This window comes from Ursus maritimus, assembly GCF_017311325.1.
Source record: "Ursus maritimus isolate PB19 chromosome X unlocalized genomic scaffold, ASM1731132v1 scaffold_X1, whole genome shotgun sequence".
NCBI classification, from domain to species: domain Eukaryota; kingdom Metazoa; phylum Chordata; class Mammalia; order Carnivora; family Ursidae; genus Ursus; species Ursus maritimus.
This window is the reverse complement of record NW_024423319.1, coordinates 16,884,077-16,906,851: the sequence shown is the minus strand read 5'-3', so window position 1 is coordinate 16,906,851 and position 22,775 is coordinate 16,884,077. Positions and strand designations below refer to the sequence as shown.

Sequence of the window (22,775 nt, the reverse complement as noted above, 5' to 3'; positions counted from 1 at the left end):
ATCTGAGCTGCCTGCCTTGTACCCAGGAGGCCTCTGTGTGCTGCCTGGCTCTGGTCTTGGGTATCCTCAAGATGATCTCACTTGTCCATTTGAACATTGTGATTTCCTCCAGCTGGGAGAAGATGAAGATCCTTCCTTACGGAGAAGAAACACAGGAAGAAGCTTTTCTCTCCCTGGCTGTTCCTCATCGTCAAGGTAAATGGGGAGAGCAAAGGAGGTGATCCTTACTGAGGAAAGTATGGGTGTTGGAGGTCCTTGGATCAGGCTTGTGCGGGTTCTGGAGAAATCTTTGGGACAGTCCTTAGGATATAGTGGGTAGAAACAGGAAAGCTACGTTTGAGACCAGGCACTGTTCTGGGATGGTCTTCCACCTGGGAGGCGTGCTGGTTGCACTGCTCTGCCCGTAAAGGTGCCAGTCACTCTCAACTTTGTGATAGTAGTGCCTGTGTGGGTAGAATAGCGATCACAAGTAGGAATTTTTGTGATGACCTTTGGACCCATATTGGGGATGGAGAAACATGGGTGCTTGATCTCCCTGCCGTGAACTCAGGAGGGCACAGGCGCTGACCTGGAACACAGGCCTTCTCGTGTGGATTTCAGTGGGCCAGTGTTAACCATGTGAACACCGAAAGCTTAGAGAGCAGGTGATGGTACTTCTTTAATGAAGGGAGCATGGGAACAGTGTCGTTTTCTCTGTGTTTTGATCACCGTCCTGGTAGACAGTGAGTCTGTGAGAAGTTCCCCACCGAGGGAATGATCCCAGTTGGGTGCAGTGGATGGGCATTTTCTCGTTTTATGGCAAATGAGAGACAGACTCCTCATGATGTGGTGGGTGGAAAGACGAAGGCTGCTTTTATCGGAGTGAGAAGGACTGGGCATATCCTCCACTTTGAAGCCTCGCTTGTGCTGTGCCCTTCGCGGAAAGGTGCAGCTCACATGGCCTACATGTATCCTAAGTCTCTGTTGATAGAGTGATGTTCAGTAAAAACAAGGTGTGGATGGCCTTGGGATGTGACTGCGACGGAGCTGAAGAGGTCTCTGAGCTTCATGCCGGGAACGTGTAATGTACCGTGCAGCCACCTGGACTCGGGCGTTGTCACGGTGATTCCACTGTTGCAGTCACAACAGTATGGACAGTTAAGGTCAGAGAAGATGAAGGTACTTGGTAAGTACAAGAGAACACGGGATGAAGCTTGTTCTCTTTGGGTTCTTACAATCATCCAGTTAAACTTTTAGCAGGTAACGGGATACTTAGAGCAGGAAAGTCACTCATTGAAGAGAATTGGGTTTTTATTGTCAAGGTCTATGAAAAATCTTGGCCTGAGTCCTCATGATGAATTTGGATGAGATGAAAGGTCCATTTGAGAATGAGAAAGGGATTGGATAGGTTTTCAGCTTTATTTTGTGTGCAGTGCCTTATGCAGTTGGGTGCTCATCACTTAAAGGGTATGTTTTAAAGGATTTTATTTATTTGAGAGAGAGAGAGCATGATAGAGTGAGCGCTTGCCTGAGCAGGTGGAAGAACAGAGAGGAGGGAGAGGGAGAGGCCGACTCCCCACTGAGCTGGGAGCCCAGCCTACGGATCGATCCTAGGGACCCTGAAATCACAATTTGAGTTGAAGGCAGATGCTTAACCAACTGAGCCACCTAGGCGCCCCTAGACTGTAAGTTTTTAACGTTCAGGTTAAACGGTGCTCACCAAGAGCAACGTGTGCAGTGACGTTTAGAGCAGATATACTGATAGAAGTGAATGTGTCCGTGAGGTGCTTGTGGTGAATCAGCAACCTGAGTGGGACGTCAGACACCCACAGGATGATGTCAGGGGTTCCTTTTCAACCTGGTGACCACCTTCAGAAGAGAAAATGAAGATACTTCCCTGTAGAAGAGGACACAGGAGCCAGCCTGATCTCCTGGGTTTTCATCATCTAGGTAAATCAGAGAATCTGCAGATATCGTCCTAGAGGGAAGGACGCAGGACGGAATGCAGTGGTTCTGCACTGTCAAGCATTTGGGAAAATCTTGAGCAGTCATCATGTGTGGGAGGGAGTGCAGAGCCACATTTGAGCGTATGACTGGGACTTGGGGCAGTTCTAACACCTTAAACTCCTGTTGTGTGCAGTGTCCTTTGTAGAAACTGCCATTCACTTGAGAGATTCTTGCCTCTATGGGTCAAGTAACACTGTACGGAGCACCATTTTGGTAGACTTCTGAAGACCAACGCTCATGGAGGTCTGTGTGTCCTTGAGTATTAGCCTCGAATATGGGAGATCCCTGCTTGCCAGGTGGATGAGAAATATCCTCCAGATGGTTTGAGGAGCATACTTAGATGGAATATAGGTAGTTTATTTTTAACAGATTTTCTTTATTTGACAGCGTGTGCAGAGAGAGCAAGCACAAGCAGGGAGCTGCAGGAAGGAGAGGGAGGAGACAGTGCTCCCGCTGAGCCAGGAATCCCGATGCAGGGATCAATCAGTAGCGCAGATAAGGATACTTCCGCAGAAGAGAACGGAACAGGGTGCCACTTTTTTCTCCTCCCATCCCTCGCGAATCGGGAGGCGAGGGGCACGGTGAGAGAAAGGTGCTCCTTGGAGGACAGGCGCGCAGTCATTTTGCCAGGGGACCGGGAGTTCCGTAGTGACAATCCTCCTGATGTGGTGGGGAGAGAGGAGAAGATCTGACTCTTGGAGTTCATGGGTGCTGGCAAGACTCTTCCTTCCGGCCTTGGAGTTTCGGCCCTACCCAGAAAGGTGCTGATGAAGCAGAATACGTATATTAGCACCTGACATTGGTAGCCTCCTGATCAGTAAAATCCTGCCTGTGTCTCTTCAGTGATGGGAGGAAGATGCTGCTGTTCGAGGTTTCACTGGAAACCAGGAGAGTAGCGGGCAGCTGCCTGGGCCTGATCGCAGCTCGATATTCAAAACGATAGTTTTTTTATCTGAGTGTAATTGACACACAAGTTACACGTGGGGTATAAGGCTGCTTATTTGACGAGTTCTCTAACGGGATGTTCAGCACAAGCGTGGCTCCCATCATCTGTCCCCCGCATACGGTGTTCAGTGGCGTAGGATGACTTCAGTGTGGCCGTGAGCTGAGCCATGAGCACCTAAAAGCTCGGCAAAGAAAAGGAAACGGGAAGAAGGTGGTTCTGAGGGTCCTCCTAGTCCTCAGCTAAATGTAGAAGGTGTGAAGGCATCCGACCCAGGAGAGCTGCAAGTAGGAGTTGTATACATTGGAATTGTATAGGATGGTGGGACAATCTGGACTACAGCTGTCCTGATGCTGTGGGGGAGAGACAGGAAGACTCCATTTGAGAGGCAAGGGTAATTGGGCTGGTTGTGTTCGTGGATCGAGACTGTGTGCCGTGCCTTACCTAGAAAGGTAGTCATCTCATAGACTCACTTGTAGTGACTACCAGCCTGGGTAGAGCAAGGCTCACCAAGACCATCGTGTGATGTCCTGCGGACCAGGAGAGGGCTTAAGAGAGAGCTGCCCACCCGGAAGACAGGCTTCTCTGTCAGCCATCTGCTCCTGGTGTCCGGTATCCCGAGGCTGATTTCTGCATTCCACTCTTGTCATTGTGAATCCGTTCCTGTTACAGAGGATGACGGGAACTTTGTGTTGAAAGACGAGATCCGGGAAGCAGCCTATTGTCAGTGGGTCATCATTGTCTTCCCAGTGAGTTGGAGCAAACGAGGGGATCCCCAGCACCAGAGGTATGGCAGTGGGAGGGATGGGGTCAGACTTGTTGACCTTCTGGAGCCACCTTGCAGAGAGTCAGCAGGACATTGTGTGGAGACCTGAAGGCTCCGCGGGAGAGTATGAGGGAGAAGTGGGGTGCTGTTGGCCATGAACATGCTGTGTGCGGAGCTATATCCAGGCACGTGCTAATGACATCCACTAAGAGTGATTAGTTCCTGCCTGGACAGAGCAATGCCCACTAAGAACGGCGTTTGCAGTGGCGTTGGACATGGTGATTGGCACGGAGGCTCGCTTGCCCTTGAGTAGACTGCCTTGATGTCGGGCAGCCCTGGCAGTCTCCAGGGTTTCTTCTGAGTCATCCTCAAGACTTTCTCAGGTCCTCTTCCTGACCACGTGAACACTTAGAAGTGAGCGAAGATAAGGGTACTTGTAGAGGAAGAGGAGGCTACAGAAACACCCTTATTTTTTGCGGGTTTACATGCATAGCTGGTCAAGGTGGAGACGTGGTGGGATCCCTGCAGACGGAAGAATGCAAGTTAGAGGACAGACGGTCACCATGGTTCTCGAGGAGTGAGAAATACTGGGCTCAGTCCTCAGGATGTGCTGGAGAGGGAGAGGAAAGCTATAGGGGAGGGTGCAGGGGGACAGGCAGGATCTCCCTGCGGCTTGGTGTGAGTTGTACTCTGCCGGGAAAGTGCTGGTCCCATGGACGCAGAGGAATGGCGTCTGTCTGGGTGGAGGAATGCTTATCCAGAGCGCCATTTCTGGTGACCACCTGGCCGCCGCTGGGGGTGGAGGCGTCAGTGTTGTAGAGCCGTCGGCTCCGCAGGCAGGCGTGTTGGAGCAGTCCCCTGTATCGTAGGCACCCCCCAAATGGTGCGGTCATGCCTTGTGAACAGTTGTGCACCCCTCTAGGGCAGAGAAGATGCAGGTGCCTTTTTGTAGGAGAAAAGAATCTAGAGAGGAGCTGGTTCTCCGTGGATCGTCGTCATCCCCTGGGTGAGTGCACAGGGGGACACGGATCGTCACTGAGGGAGGTTTTCCAAGGTGGAAGGTGGTAAATCCTCATCGTCTAAGGGCACGTGAAAACACATAGCATCCTCCTCATGATGAGGTGGGGAGAGAGCTGACAGCTACATTTGGGAATATGAGGGGACTGGGCAGCTCCCCTCCCTTGATCCACACTGAGTGCAGGGTCCCCCTCAGTCATGTGTTGATCACTTAGACTGCCTGATCCTAGGACCTGTCTGGGTGATTTCCCCCTCTAACAGAAATATGTGTGCTGTGTCTGTCAGAACCCCGATGGGATTAGAGATGCAAGTCTTTGACTGGTTGCCTTGAACACAGGGGGGCCCTGGCAAATACTTGTGTCTGGTCTCTGGTATATTCAAGATGATTGCAGTTGTCTGTTGCTATGAATGTGAACACGATGCAATTAGAGAAGATGAAGTTACTTGGAAACAGAAGAAGAGAAGGCAGGAACAGTGTGTTTCTCAGTAGGGCATAAATACCATCCGTGGAAACTGGAAGAGCTGCTGATCAGGTTAGTGAGTTTTGCAGTGAGGAAGTCCCCGCATCAGCACGGTCTGTGGTCATGAGACAGTCCTGCGGAGCGTCACTGAGATTCGCAGGGAGGGAGATGACTGGGATGAGGGCGGCAGCGAGTGGATGGGAACCTGCTGTGAGCAGTGCTCCACCCAGAAAGGTGCTGGTCGCAGAGACGAAGTGCAACAGCGCCCTTCTGAGTGCAGTAAAGCTGAACACACACTCCGTCTACCGTGTCCTGGACATTGTTGACGGGGGAGTCAGATCCTCGAGCTGCCTGTGTTGAACCCCACGTGGTGCTGGGCAGCCTCTGTTTCAGGTCTCCCGTTTTCCTCACAGAGCTTTCATTGGTCTGTTCTAACAGTGTGATTTCTCTCAGATGGAAAGAACGGCGATGCGTCCTCATAGAGGAAGAGATCCCAGGAAGAATCTTGTGCTCTCCGGGGCCTCATCATTTTCCAGGTAACGGGGGGAGGGGGCGGGTGTTGAAGGAAGGATCCACGTCGGAAGGTAGTAGTTTGCAATTTATCGGGCTGTTCGTGGGGTCGGAATGTGGCGTGCTGAGCGAGCTGCAGGAGAGCTCAGCGCACGGCCGGCCAGATGTGCCAGAGGCCGTTGTGGGCATTGTGCCACTCAGGAAGGTGCTGATTACAGACGTGAAGAGCAACAGTGCCTGCCTGGGTAGTGCAATGCTTTATAAGAACGTTTTTCCACTGGCCTCTGTCTCTGGATGGGGATGGAGGTTCCCATGTCCTTGAGGTGTGTGCCTTGAACCCAGGAGGGTCCTGACAGCCACTTGTGTCTGACCACAGGTGGCAACGAGACCTTTCAGTGGTTAGTTCCTAAGGAGACGAACACCTAAAGGTTAGAATAGATGAACATAGGATTTTTCATAGGATTGGATAACAGAGGAACAAGCTTATTCTTTCCGTGTCCTGCTATATAATCAGAAAATGTGGAGCAATTATGGCTATCTTGAAAAAGGCAGAAAACGTAGAGCTTGTGTGGGTATGCTCCAAGTGGGAGGGATGCCAGTTGAAGTGCCCAGTATCTCCATTTTCTAAGCTTCTAGAAAAATCTTGGGTGCCCTGATCCTGTTGATTTGGTAAGATAAAAGAGGTGGATTGGTAAGGAAGAGGTGCAGTGTTCAGGTTGTCTGCATGTAGTTGATATTGTGTGTGCTACCTTGTCCAGGAAGTTACTAGTCACTTAGGAAATTTGTATTCAGTGGCTTCCTATGTGTAGGGATGGTTCATAAGAATGTCTTTGTTATCCTTCGGTGAAGTAATGTGCATGGAGTCATGTGTGTGATAGAGTAGCCTGCTTTGAACACTTTGACAGCCATGTGGAAGCATCTTTCCATTGATTATAGTGTTTTTTCCCCCTATTAATGGAAATTCGTAGAAATTTGAGAAGATGAGACTTCTTGATCAAAGGGATTGGAGAATCAAGTTTGATGTCTTTGGGCACTCACAATCATTTAGGTAAACCTAGAGAAGAGAAGGGATTTCTTTTTTAATGATTTATTGTATTTTAGAGAGAGACTATCTGAGTAGTGGGAGAGGGAAAACTAGAGGGAGAGAAGCAGACTCCCTGCTGAGCTCAGACCCCCCCCAACGTCCGTCGGCACCCTGAGATCATGACCTGAGGAGAAATGCAGTTAGACGACGTTTAACTGACCGAGCCACCCAGGTGCCCCTGAAGGTAAGTGATTTCTTAATGAAGATTTTTTCAAGTTGGAGAATAGTAGGTTTTCACTGTGTAGGATTATGGAAAATTCATGGTTTTGGTCACTTTAATGTTTTGGGGGTGAGATGAAAGCTCCGTATGAGAGTGAACAGGGCACTGGGCAGGATCTGTCTTGAGCCTCGATGTGTGCAGTGCTCTGTCCAGGATGGTGCTCATCATGTGGCCTAAGAGTGATTAGCATCCCCCTGAGCAGAGTAATGCTCACTAAGAACACCATGTGCCTTGGCTGTCCTAGTGGTGATGGGGATGGAGATGCATTTGTCCTTGAGATGCCTGTATTGAACCCAGGAGAGCTTGGGTAGCCCCTTGCAGTTTTAGAGATCTTTATCGTGTATTCCTAATAGTGTGGAGAACTACAGATCCAGGGATTTGAAGGTACTGCCTAATATCAGAAGAGAAAACCCAAGTTCGCTTTTCTGCTCTGTTCTCTTTAATCATTGAGATAAAGAATAAGTAGTTGAGGGTTTTGTATTGTCGGAGTTGCATGTTGCAGGGTAGTGTGTAAGCATTGTCCAGCTCTATGAGAAAGTCTTTGGTTGAGTTCTCTCATTGTGGTGGACAAAGAGGGACACTAGAAATCGGGGATGTATGGGAGTGTGCATATGTTTTGTTGAACTAGTTTGTGTGTAATGTCCTATCCAGACAGATCCTCCTCATAGGGAGGAACCATTACCAGCACAAGTTTATGTAGACAAATGCTCAGCAAGGACTACATTTTTGATGGCCCTTATATATCATTTATGGGGATAGATGGGGTGTTCCGGTGTCCTTGTGGTGGCTTCCTTAAAGGCACAAGGGTCCTGTTAGAGAAGTGGTTTTGATTATAGGCAATGTTAGGTCATTTCAGTGTTCCATTTGTAATAGTGTAAATATGTAATGTTTAGAGAAGATGATGAATTCTCCTAGTAGACAGAATTTGGAAACAAGGTTGTTCTCTCTGGGTCCTTGTCATCAGTCGGGTAATCTTAGCAGAGATTAGGGTGCCTCTCGTGGGAAGTATGCAAATTGAAGGACCAGAGTTGGACAATGTCTTGGGTTGTGGAAATATCTTGGTTAGTGTCCTTGTGATATCATAAAAGCCATAGTTGAGAGTGCCGGGGGATATTGTAGGTCCGTTAACTCGAAGTATTCTATGTGTAGTGCCATAGTCGAAGTGTGCTGACACTTAGATTGTGTAAATGGCTCCTCTGTTTATAGAGTGATGTTGAAGATGAATGATGTTTGGATGTCTTTGGACGAGTGCTGCTGGTACATCTGCAGGTGTCATCGTGCTGCTTTCCTTGATCTCAGGAGAGCCTTGTGAGCCACGTGGTTTGCAGGTTTCAGTAAGATGATTTCAGTCATGCATAACACCTAGGGGTTGGAGAACGTGAAGATTTATTAATAGAATTTGTGAGCATAGTAATTATCTTGTGTTTTTTGGGTGCTCTTTGTCCCCTGGGTAAAGGTAAAGCAGGTGAGATGATTGATACTTCAGTGAGGTTATTATGCAGGAGGGAAGTGGGTCTCCATTGATTAATGTTAGGAAAAATCTTCCACACAGTCATGATGATTGGGGGGTGATCAGTCTTGTGAGGGTCAATGGTTGGTCCTCCACCTTGAGTTGTGCTGTTTGCAGAGCCCCAGCTAGAAATGTGCCAATCCCTTAGCCTTTGTATAGTGGGTACTTGTACATAGAGTGGTGCTCTGCAAGATTTTTGCCAGTGGCCTTTGGCCCATTGATGATGGTGGAGCTGCACTGATCTTTCTGTCGTGTGACTTCAGTTCCCCAGCTCCCTGCCAAGCCATTTGGGTGTGGTGTTTGGCATTTTCATAATGAGTTCAATGGCCCATACCTCATAATAGGAAAACCATGGGAAGATGTTAAAGATGAAGATCTTTCCCAAGGTAAGAAAAGAACACAAAAATGCACTTGTTTTTTTTTTTTTTTTGTTATTCATGTTGATCTAGAGAGACACAGTACTTGAGAAGAGTCTCACTGAGGGAAAAATACAAGTTAGAGGGGAATATATTGGCATTTTGTAGGATTATGGGAAAAAATTATATAGTTGTGAAGATGATATGGTAGGGAGAGAGAAGAAAGCTACTTTTGGTAATGCAAGAACAGTTAGGATAGGTCCAGTATATTTATCTGTACTGTGTGCAGTGCCTCACCCAGAAAAGTGCTCATCACATAGACTAAGTGTAATGAGTACTTTGCTAGGTGAAGTAATGTCCAACAAGAACAACATTTCTTGCGTGCTTCGGAAAGTGATACGTTTGGAGATGTATGTGACGTCAAGCTGCCTGCTTTGGAATCCTGGGAGTGCCTCTTCAGCCACCTGGTTGTGATGTCAGGCATTTGTAAGCTGATTTGAATGGCCACTTTCTAATTTTGTGAATTCATTCCCTTTACAGAAAAGAAAGATAATTTGTCGTGAAGGCAGAGAAGAACAGAACACAGTATTTACTTTGTATCGTCCTAATCGGAGGTAACCATACAGCAAGTGTGGGGATACTCACAGAGGAAAAGGATGCATGTTGGAGGGCATTCGATTGCATTGGCATTCTCTAGGGTTATGAAAAATTTCGGCTGACATCCTTGTGTGTTTGGTAGAGAGATAAAGAGTACATCTGAGAATGAGAAAGGACTGAATAGGTCTTCTACTTTGTGTTTTGTTGTGTTCTTTGCCTTACCTAGCATGTTTTTAATTACTTAGATTCTGTTGTTAATACTTCGGTAAAAGGACCCTCAGTAAGGACCTTTGAAGTACCTTTATAGTGTATATGGTTATGAAGATGAATGTTGACTAGAAGTGCCTGCGTTGAATCCTGGAAGGCCATGTCCATTAGCTGGTTCTGATGGTAATCATCCACACTATGACTTCTGTGGTCCATTCTAAACCATGTGATCACCGTCAGAACAGACGATGGAGATACTTCCCCATAGAAGAATATATAGGAACATGCATTGTCTTTCTGGGTCCTCCTCATCATCCAGGTTAATACTGAGAAGCTGAGAGTGTTTTGCTTTGTTTCTTCGTTTTTGAGAGTATCTTCACTGTGTGAACAGCGCAAGTTGGAGTGCACTGGTTCAACGTTGTCTAGTGTTATGGAAAATGTTGGGTACAGTTATAGAGATGAAGGGAGTGGTAGATGAAAACTACATTTGAGTATGCAAGTGGGGCATGGAAAGGTGTATGCCCTGAAGTCACGCTGTGTCCCGTTCCCTTCCCGGAAAGGTGCCCATCACGTATGTGTAAGAAATGACTGACTACATAGGGTAATGTTGAAGAAGATAAATATTTGTGGTGGTCGTTGGAACAGTGTTGAGAATGGAGGTGCTTCTGTCCTTGAACTTTTTGCTTTGAATTATGGGGGCCTGGAACCCACCTGGATCTCAGGCCTCCTCAAGTTTATTTAGGTGGTGCATTTCTAACAATGTTTATATCTATAGATCATATAGCATGAAAATACAACTAACAAGAAACTCACAGAAAAACCTTGTTTTCTCTGGTTTGCATGATGTTCCAGATAGAGTTAGATCTGCTGAGGGATCCCCCACTCATGAGGTTAGCTAACTGGAGGGCAGTAGATGGGCCTTGTCTTGGATTATAAAAATCCGTCACGAGGTGATGGGTAGAGAGATGATAGAGCTACATGTCCAAGTTCATGGTAGACTGGACAGGTACTTCACCAAGAAGCCGTGCTGTATATAGAGCACTGCCAAAAGGTGCCAGTCAGTTACTGTACATGTAACTCTTGCTTCTCTGTGTACAGTAATGCTCAGGAAGAATGTTTCTGGTCGCATTTGTATCACCGAATGACGTTGGAGCTGTTGGTCTTTTTGAAATCCCAACTATCAGGGCGCCTGGGTGGTTCAGTCTGTTGTGTGTCTGCCTTCGGCTTGGGTCATGATCCCAGGGTCCTGGGATCGAGCCCCGCATCAGGCTCCCTCTGCCTGCTGCTCCCCCTGTTTGTGCTCACTCTCTGTCAAATAAATAAATAAAATCTTTAATAAAAAAAAAAAGAAAAGAAATCCCGACTGTGAATTCAAGAGGTCTTTGGGAGTAACCTCCAGATTATTTTAGTGTTCCGTTCCTAACAATATGTTTATCTACAGAATACGGAATATGCTTCTTACTAAATTAAGCGAACACAGAAATCAGCCTTTTCTCCCTGGTTCCTCATAATCATGCAGGTATGTGGGAGAGTAGGTGAAGATCTATCTCAGATATTGGAGGTTTTCAAAGTGGAGGGCACTGGTTGGCCTTTGTGGAGGCTTATGAGAACATCCCTGGTAGAGTATTTGTTATGTGGTGTGGAGGACGAGAAAAAGTACATTTCCGAGTGTGAAGTGTGTTGGGCAGGTCCTACAGGCCAAGTCATGCTGTGTGCAGTGCCTACCAGAAAGGTGCCACTTAGCCTATGTGTAGTTGGTGACTGTCTAGGTAGAGTGATGCTCAAGTGAAATAATTGTTTTTGGTAGATTTCAGAGCAGTAATGATGGTGGATGTGCCAGTGTCCTCAGTTTGTGTCTGAAGCTGAGAGGATCCTTGGCAGCCACCTTGATCTCCTGCATCCTCAAGTTCATGTCAGTGGTCCATACCTCCTCGTGTGACACAGTTTAGGAAAGAGGAAGATAGTTTGTAGGAGAACGAACACAGGACCAAGCCTGTTTTACCGGGGTCCTGATAATCATCTAGGTGAACATAGAGACCTTTTTTAAAAAAATGTTTTATTTATTTATTTCACCGTGAGCGAGTGCATGAGGAGGGGGAGCAGCAGATAGAGGGAGAGGGAGAAGCGGACTCTGCTGAGCAGAGAGCCCGATGTGGAACTCGAACCCAGGACCCTGAGATCATGACCTCAGCCGAAGGCAGATGCTTTACCAACTGAGCCACCCAGGTCCTGAAAATAGAGACCTTTCATCGTTCCCTCAGTGGTGATCTTAAAGGTGGAGGGTAGTGGGGTGACATTGTCTAGGTTTAAGGAACCACATTGGTTATAGGCATCGTGATGTAGGAGTTGGAGTGATGAAGGCTACTTTTCAGAGTTCGAACATGACCTGGAAGTTCCTATGCATCAACCATCCTGTGTGTAGTGTCCTTGCCTGCAGGTTCTGGATCATGTATCCTATCTTTACTTGGTGCCTCTTGTGGTAGAGTGATGCTTAATAAAAGCGGTGTTTGTTATGGCCTTTGGACAGGGTAGGTGTTGGGGCTTTAGGCATCTGTTAGCTGCCTACGTTGAAATCAGAAATTCCCTAGCAGTTAACTGTGTGTCATGCATTTTCCAGATGAGATTAGTCCTCCTTTCCTAGTGAAGTGGACACCTAGAAAGGAGAATATGAAGATACTTCAATATAAAAGAGAACAGAAGCAAGCATGATCTCAGAGTCCTTGGAATCTTCCAGGACAGTGTAGAGCAAGTGAGGGGGTACCACCTGAGGAAAGCTTGCAGTTTTGAGAGTCTTGGGTTGGATTTTCCTAGGATCATGGAAGCATCATTGGTCAAGAAATGGTGATACAGTGGGTATTGATGAGAAAGGGACATTTGTTAATGCCAGTTTTCCTGGGTAGATGATTTAATATGAGTTAAGCTTTGTGCAGTGTCCTGTGTGGAAAGGTGTTGATTACCTAGACTAGTTGTATTTAGTGCCTGTCTTGGGAGAGAAATGCTGAACAAGAGTAATGTTTGTGGTTGTCTTGAGACTGGTAATGGTGCTGGAAATTTGTGTCCTTGACATTCTTGCCTCGAATCTTCAGAGCCTTTCTATCACCTGGGCCTCATCTCAGGCGGACTGAAGAAGGTTTCAGTGATCACTTCCTACGACCTGAACATCTAAGATACAGAAAAGATTCAGGTAAGTTTCGTTTCGTTTCGTTTCTTTTCTTTTTGTTTCTTTTCTTTTCTTTAAGATTTTATTTATTTGACAGAGAGAGAGCCAGCCAGCGAGAGAGGGAACACAGGCAGGGGGAGTGGGAGAGGAAGAAGCAGGCTCCCAGTGGAGGAGCCCAATGTGGGGCTCGATCCCAGGACTCCGGGATCACGCCCTGAGCCGAAGGCAGATGCTTAACGACTGAGCCACCGAGGCGCCCCTCAGGTAAGTTTCTAGTAGATGAAGAAAATCAAATCAAACTTAAAGGCTTGATCACTGGGACATCATCATCATCATCCAGGAAAATGTAGAGTATGTGAGGGGATCTCCAAAGGGGTGGTTGGAATTTGCATGGCAGTCAGTTGAATTTTATTAGGGTTATAGAAAAAATGACTGGTTCAGTCATCATGATACTGGGGTATTGAGATGTAAGCTACATTTGAGAGTTGAAAATGACCGGGCAGATCCAGGTTGACGCCATGCAATGTGTTGGGCCCAGACTTCACGTGTGCTGACCATTTAGACTATGTGTAGTTTAGTCCCTGTCTGGTCGGAGTAACAACATGAAGAAAAACTTTCATGGTAACCTTTGGTGCCATGATGGGGATACAGATGCTTATGTGCTCAAGCCGCCTGCCTGAACCCTGGCGGGGCCAGGCAACCGCCTTGATGTCCGGCATCTTCAGGGTAGTTTCCATGGTCCATTGCTGACAATGTGAACACCTACATGTATCAGAGAGGATGGAGTTAACACTTTCATAGAAGAGAACATAGTACAAATCTTGTTCTTGCTTTGCCCTCATGATCACCTAGGTAAAGGGAAAGCAGTGAGGCCATCTCCAAGATGGCTGGGGTTCATGTGGCAGGGCAGTGCTGTGGCATTATGTACGAAAGATACTTGGGATGCTCCTGATGTTGAGGAGAGAGATTAAATGTTACCTTTGAGAGTCCGAGAAGGACAGGCCAGGTCCTACACAATAATTGTATGATGTGTGCAGTGCTCTGCCCCGAAAGATCTCAATCAATTAGATGCATGTAATTTGAGGCTTTCTGGTTAGAGCGGTGCTCAGCAAGAGCAAGGTTTGTGGTGGCCTTCGATCCGTGTTAGCAGTGGAAATAGAAGGGTCTTCAAGCTACCTGCATTGACCTCTTGCGGCCAACTGCACCTCACTAGTTCTCAAAGTGATTTCCTTAGTCCGGTTGTCACAATGCATACATCCATTTTAGGAGATGAAGACATGACCTAATAGAAGAATACCTGAATAAGCTTGTTCTCTCTGGGGCTTCATCATCATCCAGGTCATGGGGGTCGCCAGTGAGGGAGGTTTGCACATGGCAGAGCAGTGTGTGGGTGTAGATGAGGCTCAGGGAAAATTGTGTGGTGTGGTCAGTGTGATGTGGTGGCAGAGATGAGATACGTATTTGGCAGTGCTAGGGTCCTGAGAATGTCCTACATGTGTGCCTGTGCCCTGTGCGTCATCCAGCAAGCTGCCAGTGGCTTATACTAGGTGTTTTGTCCCCATCTTGACAAAGTAACACTCAACAAGAACCATGTCATCTTGGCCTTCAGAGCAGTGATGGGGTGGAGATTCATGTGTCTTTGAGTTGTTCCCTTTTAATAAGGAAGGCCCTGGCAGCCAACAGGATGATTCATTGGTTTATTGCTAACAACGTGAATACTTAAAGGTTTGAGAAAGTAACGCTATTCCATAATACGGGAGGAGAACACAGCCACAACTTCCTTCGTGGTGCTCAGAAACATCCAGGTGAACAGAAGAGTGTTATAGGGCTAGTCACTGATGCAGTGATGCGGGGCAGTTTATCAGCATTTTCTGGGGAAATAGAAAAATCTCCTGTATGGTACCCTGTCATAGGGTGAGAGAGATGAAAGCTACATTTGCGAGTATACAGGGGACCTGATAAGTCCTAGTCCATGTAACCTTGCCATGTGAAGAGGCCTTTCTCAGAAAATGTCGATCACTCAGACTTCATCTATGCGGTACCTGTGTCTGTATGGGATCATCCTCACCAAACACTGTTGGCTGAACAGTCCAGTTATTAGGGATGGGAAGGCATGTGTCCTAATCTGCATGCCTTGAGTGAGGAGTATCCTGGTGGACCCTTGGTTTGATCTCAGGCATACTGAAGGTGGTGTCAGTGGTCCATTCCTCACAACCAAGAAAGTACAGTTTAGAGAAGACGAAAATACGTTTTCCTAGTTGAAGTGAATACTACAACAAGCTCTTTCTCTGTCGGTCTTCCTCATTATCCATGGACACACAGGGCAGTTGAAGGAGTCCTCTCTGATGGAAGGCTGCAATTTGGAGGGCAGTAGTTAGGCCTTACTGAGGCTTAGAGATGAATGCTGAGTATAAACCTCATGGATTGGTTGGGAGAATGAAAGGTACACTTGACAATGCCAGGGAGACTGGGTGGATCGACTACATTGAGCTGTATGGTGTGCTGTGCTCTACTCAGACCGGAGCTGTTCATATAGACTAAGTGTGATGGGTCCCTATCGGTGTAGAGTAACGCTCAGTAAGAACAACATTTTCCATGGCCTTCAGATCAGTGAACAAAGATAGAGGTTCATTTGTCCTTGACCTTCATGGCTTTAACTCCAAAGACCCCAGGCTGCCACCTGTATCCTATACATCTTCAACATGATTTTAGTGGTGTGATTTTTCACAAATGTGAGCACATAGAGAGGAATATGAAAATATTTCTTCTTAGAGGAGAACACAGAAACAAGCTTTTTCTTTCTGGATCCTCAACATCATCCAGGAAAAGGTGGAACAGGTGAGGGCCGTTTTGAAGTTGGCAGGCAGGTTAGGCCCAGAATCAAGGGAGATGCAGCACCAAGGCTTCTTCCTCCTCACCCTTCCTTCCTGTTGGCGCTCACCACCGCGGTGGCCAAGGGGGAAGTGGAAGTGAAGAAGGGCTGCCAGGGAGCCAGTGTGCAGAGGGGGCCTGTGGGCCCCCACCAGCAGCGAGCACTGTGGCATGGGATTTCACAAAGGTGCCTGTGGGGCCCAAGCTCCTCACATCCATTGTAGGCTGCCCTGCAATTGGAAGAAGGAGTTTGGAGCCAACAGAGTTTGATAGTTGGGGGTGGGGGGGCATATGTTGCAGTCTCTGGCACCAAAGACCTCCAAGGCACCCTGAATAAGGAGTGGTATAATACCCAGTGCCGGGAGACCATCTGTGTGACCAAGCCCTGCTCCCTGTGACCAAAAACCAAGGCCAAAGCCAAGAAAGGGAAGGTTAAAGACTAGCCCCCAGGTCTGGATGCAGCCTGTACTGGTGCTCTTCCTCCCACAGGGCAAATACCTAGCCTACCAGTGCCTATTGTCCCCTTGTCAGGGACATACCCTACTTCTTCCCTTTCACTCCTCCACCCCCACCCCAGGTGTCCCAAACAGGCAGGACAAGGGATTGTGGGCAGTTTGCGTCTCCTGTCTCAGAGGGATGTGATTTCTGGTACCTCCTTTTGTTCTTTCACACCAAGATGCCATTGCTAAGAAACAAATAAAATAAACTGGTGTTTTTTTCCCCAAAAAAGAAAAGAATTAAAAAGAAATAAAAGTTGAAAGGCAGCAATTCTCCATTTTGCAGTGTTAGGGGGAAATATTTAGTTGTTGTCCTCCTGATGTTTCTGAGTATGAGGGGAACTGGACAGGTCCTTTCTCTTGAGCCACGCTTGTGTCGCACCCCCCTAAAAAATGTGTTCACAGTTTAGTCTACGTGTTACTAGCACCTATCTGGGTAGACTCCTACTTAGCAAAATGTTTATGGCTGATTTCAGAGGAGTGATAGGATGGAGGTTCATGTGCTTTGATTTCCTACCTTGTACCCAGGAAGCCCCTTGCCAGCCATCCCTGTCTGTTCTGAGGCACCTACAGGATGATTTCAGTGAGTCATTCGTCATAATGTGAACTTCAAAATGTTAGAGAAAATGAAGATACATTCTTTTAGAATAAGAGTTACAGAGCAGTGTATTTTTCTGTGGGTCCTCCAAATCCTCTGGGAAACTTAGATCAGTTGAGGAGATCCTAGCTTTGTGAGTTTTGCAAGTAGGAGGGTAGCAGTACACCATTGCCGAGAAGCACTAAAAATCTTTTGTATTGTCTCCATGATGTCGTGGAAGGACGATGAAAGCTACACTGCACAGTTTAAAGGGACTCAGCAGGTCTTAGTCTTGTTTTATGCTAGTGCAGAGCTCTTCCTGGTAAGGTGTTGGCATATTGCCAATTGCGATAGTTGTGTTCGTGGTGTAATATTGCTCAACAAAAACAACAAATACGGTGTTATTTGGACCACTGATTTTAGTGGACATGTTTTTCTCCTGTATCTGCATGCCTTGAATACAGATGGATCAACCACTTAGATCTCAAGCATGGCCAATATGTTGGTTTCAGTGGTTCATTGCTAGCTGGCAACGTGAACACCTACAGTTTAGAGAGTAGAAAGATACTTCTTTATGGAACAAGGGACACAGGAATGATCTTGTTCTCTCTCAGAACTTGAGACCCTCTAAGGAAACATAGAACAGATGAGGGGAAACTCACTTTGGGAAGGATGTCATTTGGAGGGAACTGGATTGGCCTTCTATAGGGAAATGGAAAACTTGGGATGGTTATCACGATTGGCTGTGTTGGAATTGAATGCTGTATTTCAGAGGGAAAGGGAGTAAAGAGATATGTTCTACCTTGAGTCATGCTGTGTGCAGTGCTCTACTCAGAAATGTGCTGATGACATAGGCTAAGTTTTACTGTCCCTCTCTGGGTTGAATAATGTTCCATAGGAACAAGCTGGTGGTGGCCTTCAGATGGGTGCTGGGGGTGTGGGAGGTATATATCCTTAAACCGGCTTTCTTGGACCCCGGGTAGTATTGGTAAACACCTGGTTCAGATACCCAGTTTCCTCAAGAGGGATTCCGTGGTCCATTCCTGACAGTGTGGATACCAGTATGTTAGAAAAGATGCTTTTGAATAGAAGACTAGAACAGAAGAATCATCTTGTTCTTTCTGGGGCCTTTTAGTAATGTTGGCAAATCTTAAGTACATGGAATAGGTGAGGAGAGCCCCACAGAAGGAGGAGTACAAGTCAAATGGCAGTGGGTTTGTCTTGTCTAGAGTTTTGGAAAAACCGTACATCCATCACAGTGTATATTGGGGAGAGAGATGAAAGTTGGATTTGTGAGGATGTGAGCATCTGGGCATGTCCTTCACTTTGAAGCCATTTTGTGTGCAGTGCCCTGCCTAGAAAGGTGCCAATTACTTAGAGTAATGGTAATTGGCACCTCTCTGAGTAATGTTCAGTAAGAACAAGGTTTCTGGTGGTCTTCAAAACCATGATGGGGCTGGAGGTACATGTCTCCTTGAGCTGCCTGCCTTGAAGAAAGTAGGGCCAGGTAGCCAACTGTATCTCTGGCATGCCCAAAATGATTTAGGTGGTTGATTCCACACAATGTTGTGATCACCTATAGGTTAGGGAAAAAATGAATATATTTCCTAATGTAAAGAGGGAAACCAGAAACCAGCTTTTACTCTGAGTCCTCCTAATCATCCAGGTAAAGGTAGACCAAATGAGGCCATCATGACTGAGGGAGGTGTGCAAGTTTGAGGGAGGGATTGACATTTTCCTGGGTTATGGGAATATATTTGGTGTAGTCTTCACACTGTGTTGGGAAGATAGAATGCTACATTTTTGTGGTTGAGTTGGGCTTTGCAGGATCTCTTTTTTGAGCCATGTATTTTGAAGTGACCTAGCCACCCAGATTGCCTTCGTAGAGGAACACTCAAAAATTATGACGTTGGTGGTGACCTTCTGTCCCATGATGGATTTGGAGATGCATGGGTCTTTGAGATGACTGCCTTCATACAGTTAGGACCCTGTGGCTGATTGCAGGGATTTCTATGACAATTTCAGTGGTACATTTCTAATAGGGTGTATATATAAATCTTAGGGAAAACAGATAATTTCTTACAGAAGAAGAGAGGAAAAATTTCGTTCTCTCTTTGTCCTCATTATCATACAGCTGAAGGGATTCACACTGTAAAAGGACTGAAAGATGGAGGCCAGTGTGTTGGTAATGTGTATGGTCATAAAAAAACCTGTGGTACTGTCCTCATGATAGCATGGAATGAAGGGTGAAAGGTCCATTTGAGAGTATGAGGAAGAATGGGTAGGTCCTTCACCTCGAAGCCAGGCTGTGTGTAAGTCCTTCCCAGAGGTGTGAATTACTTATGTTATACCTAATCAGTAGCTTTCAGGGTTGTAGGGAAGCTGCAAAAGGAAGTGACTGGTATCTTTCCGACCGCTGATGTGGTTGCAGACACATGTGCTATTGAACTGCCTGCCTTGAACTTGTGAGGGCCCTGGAAGCCTTCTGTATCATAGGCCATACTATCAATGATTTCCATGGTTAGTACCCAAAACTGTGAATACCTACAGATTTGAGAAAACGATGGTAGTTTCCAATCAAAGAAGAGACACAGAAGCAGGTTTGATCTGAGTAATCATCCAGGTAAATATAGAAAAAGTAAGGGATTCTATTCTGAAGAAAGGTACAAATGAGATGACATTATGTTGGCATTTTCAAGGATTAAGGAAAAATCATGGTTGCAGTGGTCATCATGCTGTAGAGATGAGATGAGAGGAACACAGGTGAGTGAACGGGGCCATGGACAGCGTGTGTATTGTACCACAGTGTGTGCAGTATCCTGCCCAGGAAGGTGCTAATTCCATTGATGAACAGTGATTGGTTCCTGCCTGGGCAGAGTAATGCTCACTAGAACAACATTTGAGGTGTCCTCCAGAGCAGCGATGGGGGGATAGATAAATATTTGTCCTTGTGTTCCCTGCTGTGAACCCAAGAGGGCCCTGGCAGGCATCTGGGTGAGATCTCAGGCAACCTTAAGATGATGTCACTGCTCAATTCTCATTGTTTATATAAGGAAATATGAAGACCCTTCCTACAGACACAGCCTCGTTCATTCTGGGTTGTCATCAACACCAGGGAACCCGAGAGTGTGTGAGTGGATCTTCACAGAGGGATCAGGGCACATTGGAAATCGGTAGGTGGGCATTATTTGTGAGTGATGAACAGTAGCGGGCACCTTCATCCTGAGGTGCCGGAGAAGGAGGAGAAAAGCTGCATTTGAGAGTGCAGGGGGAACGGGCGGGGCGTCCACCTTGAGTCGTTCTGTGGGCAGTGTCCTGCCCAGAACCCTGCCGGTCTGGGAGCCTGCGTGTTGTCGGTGCCTCTCGAGGTAGAGCATTGCTCTACAAGAATGTTGGGGTGGACTTTGGAGCTGCAGCAGTCGCAGTCATTGGGCCGCCGCCTTGCCCGGAGGAGTGCCCGGAGAGGCTCCTGGATCTGTGATTCTCGAGGGGATGTCAGTGGTCCCTTACCAGTAGCACAGATAAGGATACTTCCCAGGAGAAGAGAACTCGGGAACAGGGTGCCCCTCGTCAGTCCTCCCATCCCTCCAGGGAAACGGGAGGGGCGATGGGCGCTCTGTGAGGAAAAGGTGCTCCTTGGAGGACGGGCGCACAGCATTTTGCCAGGGGACCGGGAGTTCCATAGTGACAATCCTCCTGATGTGGTGGGGAGAGAGGAGAAGACGAACGGACTTTCTGAGTTCTCAGGTGCTGGCAAGATCCTCTCCTTCCGGCCATGCTGAGTTTCGGGCCCTATCCAGAAAGGTGCTGATGAAGCAGAATGCGTACTATTAGCACCTGACTCCGTAGCCTCCCGATCAGTAAAATCCTGCCTGTAGTGTCCTTCGCCTCAGTGATGGGGGAGGAAGATGCTGCTGTCTTTGAGGTTTTTCGTTTTTTTTAATAATAATTTTTTATTGTTATGTTAGTCACCATACAGTACATCCCTAGTTTTTGATGTAAAGTTCCATGATTCATTACTTGCATAGAACACCCAGTGCTCCATGCAATACATGCCCTCCTTACTACCCATCACCGACCTATCCCAATCCCCCACCCCCCTCAGCTCTGAAGCCCTCAGTTTGTTTCCCAGAGTCCACAGTCTCTCATGGTTCATTCCCCCTTCTGTTTACCCCCCCTTTCTTTATCCCTTTCTTCTCCTACCGATCTTCCTATTTCTTATGTTCTATAAATGAGTGAAACCATATGATAATTATCTTTCTCTGCTTGATTTATTTCACTTATCATTATCTCCTCCAGTCCCGTCCATGTTGCTGCAAATGTTGTGAAATCGTTCTTTTTGATGGCTGAGTAATATTCCATTATATATATGGACCACATCTTCTTAATCCAGGCATCTGTTGAAGGGCATCTTGGCTCCTTCCACAATTTAGCTATTGTGGACAATGCTGCTATGAACATTGGGGTGCATATGGCCCTTCTCTTCACTACATCTGTATCTTTGGGGTAAATACCCAGTAACTCAATTTTTAACTTTTTAAGGGACCTCCACACTGTTTTCCAGAGTGGCTGTACCAACTTGCATTCCCACCAACAGTGTAAGAGGGATCCCCTTTCTCCACATCATCTCCAACAATTGTTGTTTCCTGCCTTGTCCATTTTTGCCATTCTAACTGGCGTAAGGTGGTATCTCAAGGTGGTTTTGATTTGAATTTCCCTGATGGCTAATGATTTTGAACATTTTTTCATGTGTCAGTTAGCCGTTTCTATGTCTTCATTGGAAAGTGTCTGTTCATATCTTCTGCCCATTTTTTTGATTTGATTATTTGTTTCACGTGTATTGAGTTTGAGAAGCTCTTTGTAGATCTTGGATACAAGTTTTTTATCTGTAGTGTCATTTGCAAAGGTATTTTCCCATTCCGTGGGCTGCCTCTTAGTTTTTTTGACTGTTTCCTTGGCTGTGCAGAAGCTTTTTATCTTGATGAAATCCCACAAGTTTATTTTTTCTTTTGTTTCTTTTTTAAATGACTAGATTTGATGACGTCCCAAAAAGTTCATTTCCGCTTTTGTTTCCCTGGCCTTTGGAGATGTGTCTTGAAAGAAGTTGCTGTTGGCTGATGTTGAAGAGATTACTGGTTCTCTTCTCCTCTATGATATTGATGGATTCCTGTCTCACATCGAGGTCTTTCATTGGAGTTCATATCACCATTTATTGAAGAGACTGTCTTTTTTCCACTGGATGTGTTTTTCCTGCTTTGTCAAAGATTACTTGCCCAAAGAGCCGAGGGTTCATTTCTGTGTTCTCTATTCTGTTCCATTGGTCTATGTGTCTCTTTTTGTGCCAGTACCATGCTGTGTTTCTGATCACAGCTTTGTAGTATAGCTTGGAATCTGTCAATGTGATGCCCCCGGCTTTGTTTTTCCTTTTCAACAGTTCCTTGGCGATTCGGGACCTTTTCTGGTTCCACACAAATTTAAGGGCTGTTTGTTCCAGTTCTTTGAAAAATGTCGTTATTTTGATCGGGATGGCATTGAAAGTGTAGATTGCTCTGGGTAACATAGACATTTTAACTATGTTAATTCTTCTGATCCATGAGCATGGAATATTTTTCCATCTTTTTGTGTCTTCTTCAGTGTCTTCCAAGAGTGATTTGTAGTTTCTAGAATATAGATCCTTTACGTGTCTGGTTAAGTTAATTCCGAGATAACGTATGATTTTTGGTGCTATTGTAAATGGAATGGATTTCCTAATTTCTTTTTCTTCAGTCTCACTGTTCATGTATAGAAATGCATCTGATTTCTGAGCATTGATTTTGTATCCTGCCACATTACCGAATTGCTCTATAAGTTCTGGTAGTTTGGGGGTGGAGTCATTTGGGTTTTCCGTATAGAGTATCATGTCATCTGCGAAGAGAGACAGTTTGACTTCTTTGCCCATTTGGATGCCTTTTATCCCTTTTTGTTGTCTGATTGCTGTTGCAAGGACTTCTAGTACTATGTTGAATAATAATGG

General features: G+C 46.3%; 1 pseudogene; it reads left to right on the top strand.

Annotated features, from left to right (window-relative positions):
• Positions 1-15,706: 15,706 nt before the first annotated feature.
• On the top strand, positions 15,707-16,316 carry LOC103662575 (annotated as a pseudogene).
• Positions 16,317-22,775: the final 6,459 nt, after the last annotated feature.